Source organism: Eschrichtius robustus, chromosome 2, assembly GCF_028021215.1.
Source record: "Eschrichtius robustus isolate mEscRob2 chromosome 2, mEscRob2.pri, whole genome shotgun sequence".
Lineage (NCBI taxonomy): Eukaryota > Metazoa > Chordata > Mammalia > Artiodactyla > Eschrichtiidae > Eschrichtius > Eschrichtius robustus.
In genome coordinates, this window is record NC_090825.1 from 117,268,801 (window position 1) to 117,278,794 (window position 9,994).

A 9,994-nucleotide genomic window follows, 5' to 3' on the forward strand; every position below is an offset into this window, starting at 1 on the left:
AGCTAGGCGGTTGGACTTCATCCACTCCCAGAGTGCCTCTGGGGGCTGACTTCCTCATCCATGTTGAATGCAAGTACTGTCATCCTGTTTTATCTCACCTCTTGCCCACAGGTGGCATAGGACAGGGACCCTGAATACAAGAGGATTCTTCTCTGCCCGCTGCCAACTCTCCTTAGCTTCCTGCACCTCCCATCTCCGTTCGGGCCTTAGCGTCTCCTCTCCTTAGGTATTTCATCTCCAGATGAGGTTCTGGGGAAAGGGCAATGACCCTGACCTCAACAGATAGCTTAATGCCCACTCTGCCCACAGCTGCCCCCCAAAGCACTGTGGGCTGGGGCTCCAGCCATTCAGCATGCACTTAGGGGGCCCCTTGGCCACTGAGCATTTGATGGGCAGCATTCTTCTGGGCTTCTTGATGAGCTGGGAACTCACTCTCCCTGGAATCCACTAGTTGAGGGAAGGGAGGAGACTAGCTATCCAAGGGGTTATGTGCCCTGTTTCCAAATGCCACAGGGTAGGAGGTGTCCAGAGAAGTATGGCTTCCATAGCGCACCAACATCACTGGTGACGTTTCACCAAATCCTGGCTCTTCTACTCTCTGTTACTTGACCCTCCCCCGAGTCTTTAAAATGAGAGTGGTGACAACTAAACCCCCTCCCTCCAATAACATTCCAGGGCAGCAGTGAAAAAGAACCTCCCTCCTTCATTCTAAACCTGAGGAGGAAATGAGGCTCCTGAGCTCAGCTGAGTTTAAAATAAATTTAGGCTCCAAGATAAATTTAGGGCTATGGAATATGGACTCAAATAGCAAAGTCATACAGAGATAGGAGATAGAGTTTGAGAGTTTCCAACCAACTCGCCATAAAGTGAGTCCCTGATGAGAACCAGGCTGCTGCATGGTGGGCAGAGGATAAGGAAGGGGAAGCAAGGACTTGGAGACCAGACCATCACTCTGGAGGATTTCCAAGGCCTTTGTCCGAGTTCTGGCCTTTGGGGAAGGAGCATGGAGGTGGAGGTTAAAAATATTAGGTTTGAAATCAGATTGATGCAGATCCAGACTCTGTCCCTCGCTAGCTTTGTGGCCTTCAGCAACTCTACCTAACCTCCCCTGGTCTCAATTTCCTCATCTATAAATGGGATAACAGTGCCGACTTCATTTGATTGTTGGGAAAATTAAATGAAATAATTCCTGTGAAGAACTTAACAGCACAGAGTAGTGTTTAATAAATGCTTTCATCATCATTATCCTTGATGTTGTTGTGGTTGTCGGTCAGAAGGGAGACAAATGTGGAACTTGTGTAGCTGATAGGAGCCCTGCTTCCAGTAGCTTCTGCGTTCCCAGGTAGAGGAGCCGTGAAAAGAGCAGATGCCTCTCGAGAGTGACCAGCTAGACTGCATTTGGCTGAAGGGAGGGGAACCCATTCTGACCCCTTCCCATTTCAGCTTTGGTCCTACCTACATACCTTTCTCCTGCCAGCCCAAGGAGGACCCAGTCTGTGGTGCTCTCTTCACAGGCTCAGTTGTGTACTGGACCAGATTCATTTTTGGTTTGTTGCTTACTATCTCTGTTCCAGGCCTGGAATGTCTGAGGTTTTCTAGTGATGGTGGAGGAGAGCGCTCTTTTGAAAAACAAAATGAGGTCTCAGGCTAGGGGCTCTGCTTCCTTCTGGCTACAGGCAACAACAGAGAATCTGCCATCTGCCAAGGGTGCAGGATGACTAGAGGTCAATGCTGAATATTAATTCACCTGTTGGACATCTAAGATAGCAGTTAATCAGCCCTGGGGAACAGCTCTTGCATAAGGAAAGGAGAGATTTGCGTTTGGCAGAAAATTTTATTTATTTATTTATTTATTTATTTTTGGCTGCATTGGGTCTTCGTTGCTGTGCGCGGGCTTTTCTGTAGTTGTGGCGAGCGGGGGCTACTCTTCATTGCGGTGCGTGGGCTTCTCATTGCGGTGGCTTCTCTTGTTGCGGAGCATGGGCTCTAGGCTCATGGGCTTCAGTAGTTGTGGAACACAGGCTCAGTAGTTGTGGCACGTGGGCTCTAGAGCGCAGACTAAGTAGCTGTGGTGCACGGGCTTAGTTGCTCCGCGGCATGTGGGATCTTCCCGGACCAGGGCTCGAAGCCGTGTCCCCTGCATTGGCAGGCGGATTCTTAACCACTGCGCCACCAGGGAAGTCCCGGCAGCAATTCTTAAGCTGGGGCTTTTGGGGGTCTGTAAAGCTCCTGAAATTTTATGCAAGATTATACCTGTATGTGCAAGGTACATTTTTCTGAGAAGAGGATCCATAGTTTTCTTCAAAACTCTTAAGGGAAGTTACAGCCCAAATAGGTTCAGAATCACTGGTCCTGATCTGAGAGTAGAAATAGAACCCTCCTCTAGGGGGTCTCTAAGAAGCTGCATTCTTCAGCTTGGCTGATGAGAAGGACTGAAAAGGACCTGGAAACAGGGCTGCTTAGCCTTCGAGGAAAGAGAGCTGTTCTCTTTATTGCACCTAGGTTGACTGGTTGGAGCCTGCCCTATCCATTTGCAAGTTGGGGATTTTGAGCTAGCTAAATATCCCTTATTTTCCCTGAATTTTGGTTGCAATATTATAAAGCACTCTAAACTGTCATATTTTGTGCCAGATTGGGGGACTGGCCTGGTGTCATCTCAGAGGTGGGAAGCAGGGTTGAGTGACTGCGCTAGGTGTGTGTGGTAGCAGTAATGGTGGGGGGTGAGGTGCAGGGGTCTCCTTATGTTGCCCTCATTTGGATGCTTGTTACATAGTTGGTTCTCAGCCACAGTTTTTGCATTGATATGTAGTTGTTTCCTTCCTTTTGGAGACATTAAATCTAAGTTCCATAGTCCATTTTTTAATTTCACCAAGGCAGTGGCTTCTCCTTACTCCTATGGCATCCTTTCATGAGAGGCCAGGAGCCCCAGTCTTCTCCCCAGCTGTGCTTATTTACTCCTTACCCCTCACCCTACAAATCCTGAAAAATAGCTCTGAAAGCCGACTTGGGGCCTTTGAGATTGTTTGCTGCTCCTTGGAATATGATTCCATCATTGAGTCTATTCCAATTCTGGCCAGTCCTGGCACTGTCTCCTGCTTTTCTCAATACCCATCATTCCTTGTTGCAGCTACTTGTTCATGTTAAAAAATGGCATCTATCTCCCTGCTGAGAATTTTCCCCCTCCTCTCAAACCTCAAGTCCATGTGCTCAACCCAGCTTAATGGATGGCATCAGAATGCAGCAGAGGTTTCCTAAAGCTTGGCTGTCCTCCTACCTGAATCAGGCAAACACTCTCTTAGCTCAGAGTCAGCTCACAAGTAGGAAGTATGGGCTGAGACTAGCTGAACACAATGGTACCCTGGTCTCCCCCAAGAGCAGAACCTGATCCCTATAGGGTGAATTGGTTGACAGAAGCTCCATGGGACAAGAGTTTCACTTTTCTTTGGGGGCCTTGAGTTGGAGTATTCTCTAGACATGAAACAGAGTCAAGTCTCTAGGACATAGGCCTCTGATTTGGAGTCATCAGACCATATAAGGCCACCCAGCCCACCCAAGAACACAGGTACATCCATTCTCACTGCCACTAGGGGTCTGGACAGGGGCCACCATCCCAGGACTACCCTGATCCTCACAGAGCTGAGGGGTCTGATGGAGGTATTAAAGCCCACACAGGGCAACATTTTCTCCACATGCTCTTCCAAAAGGCTCTCTACGCAGGGAAAATGAGGTCTTGGGAGGACCTGCCTGAGCCACATCCCCTCTGTGAAAGATGGGCCTACGGACTGGAGACCATGATGTCTGCCAGAGAGTCAGCCCTTCCTCCTCCTCCTCACCCAGGGCCAGCAAAACTGTTTCTGGTCCTTCCATCTTGCTTCATTGCTCCTCTCCTGCACCCTGATCCACTTAACCCGCTCATTTTACGCTGGCTCTGAATAACTATGCCTTGAGTTGTCTCTTGATTGTAGGGCTCTGAGGATAACAGTGGGGAGTAGCCACCCTCTGGTGTTTGCTTCCTCCTGAACCCTGACTTCTACGAAGGAATTGTGAGGGAAAGGAAAGGCCTCCAAGGCCATCTGGTCTCACAGTCTGCTGCCAGGCAGAATGAACCACCCCTTGGCCCAGGCCGACTTGTCCTTTTAACCTTATAATAGTTCCTTGGGTTATACAGAGGCTTTGTATTTTGATCAAAGGTATCTATCCTCTCCTTCATGGCTTTGTATTTTGTGGTTTTTAAAGAAGGTTTCCCTATGCCCAGATAATAAACATATTCTCCCATATTTTCTTATATTTCTTTTATATTGGGTTGACCAAAACTTCATTCGGGTTTTTCTGTAAGATGTCACAGAAAAACCCGAACGAACTTTTTGGCTAACCCAATAGTTGTATTTCTATGTTAGTTCTTTAATCCATCTGGAATTTGTGTTCATACATGGTATGAGCTAGGGAGCTAACCTTTTTTTTTTTTTTTTGGCAGAGGGTCACATGCTGCCCAGAATTATTTATCCTATAGGCCATCCTCTCCCCAGTGACTTGAAATACTACTCTTCTCATATTCAAAAGTCCCATAAATATATGTGACTGTCTGGATTCTCTATTCTGTTGCATTGAACTTTTTTATATTCCTTGTACAGTACACCATTTTAATAGTTGTAGCTTTTGAGTGTGTGTCGATACAGTGTATTTTACTCTTCCGTTCTTTTCCCCCAAATTGTTTTGTTATTCTTACGTATTTTTTCTTTCCAGATGTACTTCCCAGTCAGCTTGTCAAATTTCATTTAACAAGTCCTGTTGGGATTTTGGTTGAGATTTTATTTATCATGTAAATTAAGTTGGGAGAGAGTTGATATCGTTACAATATTGAGTCTTCTCATCCAGAAATAGAATGTCTCAGCTGTGTTCTTAAGGGTCTCCAGGGGAGACATTCTCTCTTCTCCTGACCCCTGCAGTCTCTCAGTGTCCATTGGCTGGTGTCCTGAGCCACCAGAGCCTGGTGTTGCAGTGTCCTGTGATTCTAGCTTACTCATTCCCTCTTCCCACTCAGAGATGGATGAAACAGTTGAGTATTTGCTTTTGCTCAGGAATTCCAAGCTTTATCTTTCCAAGACCCAAAATTACTCAGGGGAATTGTCCTATCTCTTTTATGCCCTGCTTTTATATCCCATTCCTAGAATCCCCCTTCTCGTCCTGCTCTCTCAGGAATTCCAATATTTCACATCTAGAGTAGTACGGCTTAATATTATCTTTAGTCAGGATTTCCCTGAGAATCTGGTTGGCCTGAAACACAGCCTCTCATTCTGACCTTCTCTCTTTTCACATTGTTCCATGTAATTTCTAAGCTTCATTCAGACAAGATGATAGCTTGGAAGGAGAGCTCACAGGTATTCAAGAGAATAGCAGTGTTAGTGATTCTATGCCCAATGCCTACATTAAAGGAAGAGCTTATTGCCCCAGATTTGCCAACAGATACCAGCCTATGACTCTGCTCACCACCCTCAACTTTACAGAGTGTCTAGGAATTCCCAGGCATTTTTGATTCCTGATTTCTGTGCACCAGCCTCAAGAGGCAGGTTGTTAGATCCGGCTGACTGCCAAAGGCCAAGAGGTCCTAGCCCTTCTGCTCGAAACTATTCCAGGGATAGCTGTATCCAGCTGTTTTGTTGCCAATATGAAAGCCAAAAAAGCCAGAGCTAAAGTTTTGTGGGCTCTCAGAGCAGGTGTGGCAGCCAGGAAGTAGGAAAACAGGAGCCTGACCAGGGTCCAGGTCCTCACCTCATCCCCCAGAATAGCTGAATGTGCTTTAAGGCCAGGTACGATGGCAACACAAAGATATAGGCAATTTGCCCAAAGTGTTTGCATGTACACCTGGGTACCAAGAAAGGCCACGGAGTCCAGACACCCAGACATGCTTTGCCCAGCCATGTTCCTCTCCTGTTTCTGCATCTACTTGGCTATCTCTGCATCACCTCCTCCTGTTTCCAGGTACCTTTGGGCAAGGTCAGCACCAGTTACCACTAAAATATCCCCTTGATAAATCTTCACCTGCTGCTTATCCAGTGAACAAGATTTCAGGGTAAGGACTGCAGAATTTGTCCTAGAGATTGGAAAGTTACTCCAACGTAAGACTTACATAAAATGATTCCTAGACATTTGTGTTTCAAAGGACAGAATGAGCCACTCCCGCATAGTGAACCAATTTCAAGGACAGGAAATCTGCCACAGGGGCTGAAAAGTTCTATAACACAACCAGAGCTACAGCGTCTGATTCCTCGAGGTCTCGCTTCCGAACACAATATGCTGCAAAAAATTCTCCCTAGCCATCTCCCACCACACCCCCCAAGTTGCTCAAGGCCCAGCCAGCCACCCAGTTTTACATGTCTAAATCTGAAATCAAAGTCCCAGGCAGGGAGAGGGATTGTCACAAGTAATTGCAACATCCCACAAGAATTTGTTTGGGAGTTAAAAGGAGCCAAACCTGGGCCTTCTCCAAAGCTTGCAAGCCTGAGCTTTTTGAGAACCACATTTGATCTGTTCCAATACGTTGAATGTAAACGTTTGTCTTGTGCCTGCTTGGCAGCTCTATGGGACTCTGCAGGGCTCCTGTGGCCCACCATGGTGACCCGTGTGACTTCCCCTAGGAGAGGACAGTGTGGGGGACTGCCTGCTATGAGCCACAGGCCCCCAGACTTGGCCTTAATCTTCTGAGCCCTGCTCGAAACGCTATCCCAGGGGAAAAGGAGGAGTGAGGGCTCTGAGGGGCAAAGGCTCCCAAGTAGCTGCAGGAAGAGACTTGGATGGGAGGGGAAAGGGCATAGGCATCCTGCCACACTGCCACATCCTTTCTCAGCAACTTCTACACTCACTCTGCCCTTGCCCTCACCCTTACCTTATCTCATCTTATTCTTACATGTTAACTTCATGACATTATTTAGAGATGATGTTGTTTCTTTTTCCATATAGAAAATAACCACCTTCAAAGTGACAGCTTAGGGCTCAAACACAGTAGCTATTCCAACTACATCCGAAGACAGACCAGCATTATTAGGGATACAATTGGTTGTTATGAACCAGACACAGTTGTCATCGTCATCGTCATCATCATTATCATCATCAAACAGTTACTACTTACTGAGCCCTTACTTTATGCACAGGCCCCTTGTGAGGCTGACATTATTATTTCCCTATTTAACGGAGTAGGGCCAGGGCTGGTGAGGTTAAATGGCCTGCCCCAGGTCTCCCAGTTGGTCAGAGGGGGAACTGGGCCTCCAGAGGGCCTGAGCCATTGCCATGGCTCATTTTCTTCTGGAAGAAGCAGAAGGAAGCAGAGCCCAGCAAGGTGCCTGCTGGCCCCAACAATCTAACACTGCCAGCAATGGTGGGAAGGGGCTTTCACAGCATGTCTTACCTGGGTCCCGGGTCACCTACAGCCGACCCAGGACCACAGGGACATGATGACTCAAGGATGAGGATGGAGTAGGAGGGGAGGGTGAGGCCCAGCCAGTTGTGTCTTGTTCCTTAGAGAACTCTCATGTCGTTGTGGGCAACGGGGGGTGGGGGGGGCGGGGGCGGGGGCCCAGTGCGCATGTGAGCCCTGCCTACCTCCTCCCAGTTCTCCAGGACTTCACAGGGGAGGCTTTCTCCAAGAGGGGTTATTCCTCATCCCCACCACTCTGGCCCTAGCTTCAAAGAACGCAAAGAGAGCCAGAGCAGGCCAAGATCAATTTCTACTTGAAGGCCAACAGTCGTACTGTCCCTCAGCCCAGTTTCTTTTCAATATAGCCTAATGTCTCTCTGTCCCCTCTGCTGATTTACATGGCAGGTTTATTTAATTAGCCAGAGGGGAGTCAAAGTGCAGCTTGTCCTCAGAGTTAATTAATACTTACTGAGCCACCACACTGTGAGTGATGCCAAGATTGGACTGTGTCCTCTATATCAGCTTAGGGAACAGACTTCAACCCCTTTTGCCTGGCTGGGATTGGGAACTGGAACCAGTTAAAGAGTAGGGATGATGGGGCCCTGAGCTATTGTGAGGAGCAAATGAGGCCATGCACCTAACATGTTTGCCACAGTGCCTGGCACATAGTAGGGACTTAGATATTGATACTGTGTTTGTAAATTTTAAAAACAAGTGGCAGGGAAAGGTGGCCGAGAGACCATGTTCCCCTCTGGGGCATGTTCCAAGGGGGAGAGGGGTAATGGTAGCAAATACCACAGGGAACACAAACCCTCAGGCACACTCCCACAAGCATTGTCCACGAAGAAACGCAGCATGCTTCTCCCTATTTTCACCAGGCTCCTTTAGAAGATGGGGAAGGACTTCCCTGGTGGCACAGTGGTTAAGAATCCGCCTGCCAATGCAGGGGACACGGGAAGATCCCACATGCCGCGGAGCAACTAAGCCCGTGCGCCACAACTACTGAGCCTGCGCTCTAGAGCCCACGAGCCACAACTACTGAAGCCCACGAGCCACAACTACTGAAGTCCGCACGCCTAGAGCCCGTGCTCCGCAACAAGAGAAGCCACCGCAATGAGAAGCCCGTGCACCGCAACAAAGACCCAATGCAGCCAAAAATAAAAAATGAATTAAAAAAAAAAAGTCACAAAAAAGTTGAACATGAAAGGATTGAAAAACAAGAAGATGGGGAAAGTGCAGGTGGTTGACCCTGGAGGAATTCAAGCAGAGCATGAGTAAGTGGAGGCTCTCCTTTAATTGCGATCTGATTGCAAAGGGAAGGAAATCTGGCCTGGGCAAAGGAGTGCTGCTGGCCTATGCGATTCCTGCCAGGCCAGGGCCCTTCCCCTCCTTCCATCACCCCGTCTCTGCACACACCGGAACCCCACTCCACTCTTATCTCAAAAGACTTTTGACCCTGGCTTTTCTTTCAAATGGTGCTTCCTTGGGCCCTCTCCTGTGGAGTGCCCTGACAGAGCCATCACTAGGGCAGGATTTGGTGACGGTGCTTGCCCTCTCCCTCTGCCTCCTCCAGGGCTGCCATGCTTGACGAGCATCTCACAGTCCGCCCTGTCTGACAGCTTGGCTGCAGGGGAGTCCCGTTGCCCAAAGCCCTCTTTGTGGTTGGTGGCTTGGGACAGCCTGCCCTAACTCTCCCAGCTCAATATCTGGGCAGCTTCAGTCCTTCTCGTGGGAGTGCTGGCATAGCCCATGCCTGGGTGTGTGGGCTCTTCACTCTTTGTCTGCCAGGCTTGACCCCATGATCCTATTCAGAGCCTGCCCCAGAGTCTGGATGAGAGGTTACCATGACGCAGCCCAACCCCAGGCATGGATAGTCCTTTCTGGATGCTAAGGCCAAGTAGGAAGACACACTACTGAGGCAAGACCCAGTGGCTGTCTCCGCTGCCAGAAAGATAGCTTTTCTAAGCCAAACACTGAGGCAAGATACCCACAGCCCTAAGACCTAGACAGATTTGGACAGGAGGGCAAAGTGAGGCTTAGAAGTTTCATCCTGGGTTTGCCACATCTTCTGTACAAAGCCAGATGCTGGGTGGGAAGCATTCTTCGCAATTACCTGAGATGACTTTGGTAAGGAAAATGGAATGTGAAATGGGGCAGAGACTGACACAGCCAGACTGTCAACTACAGCCAGCTCTGGCGGGCCTGAGGTTCTGGGGCCCCTGCGCCCCCTGCTGGCCCCTCAGACAGGCTCCTGCCCTTTGGCTTCCTCCTCCCCAGGAAGCAGCCTGGTGCTTCCTTCTCAACCCAGCGCTACTTCATCTGCTCCCTCCCGCCTCACTCTTTTAATCTTTTCACCTTTGGACCTAGCCTACAGCTGCTCCCTCTTCCTTCCATAACCTGGGCTTCCTCCTTCTGGACAAAAACCTCTGAGTGTGACCCAAGGTTTTTTTTGTTTGTGGGGGGAGGGGGGTTGTTTTGGTTTTTGTAGTGTATGACCCAGCCTCTTGAAGAAGACCCTCAGAACTGTGCAAGTGGCAGCCTGCCTCAGCCAGCACCTCAGAGCAGGCTCTTCTGCTGCTTCCC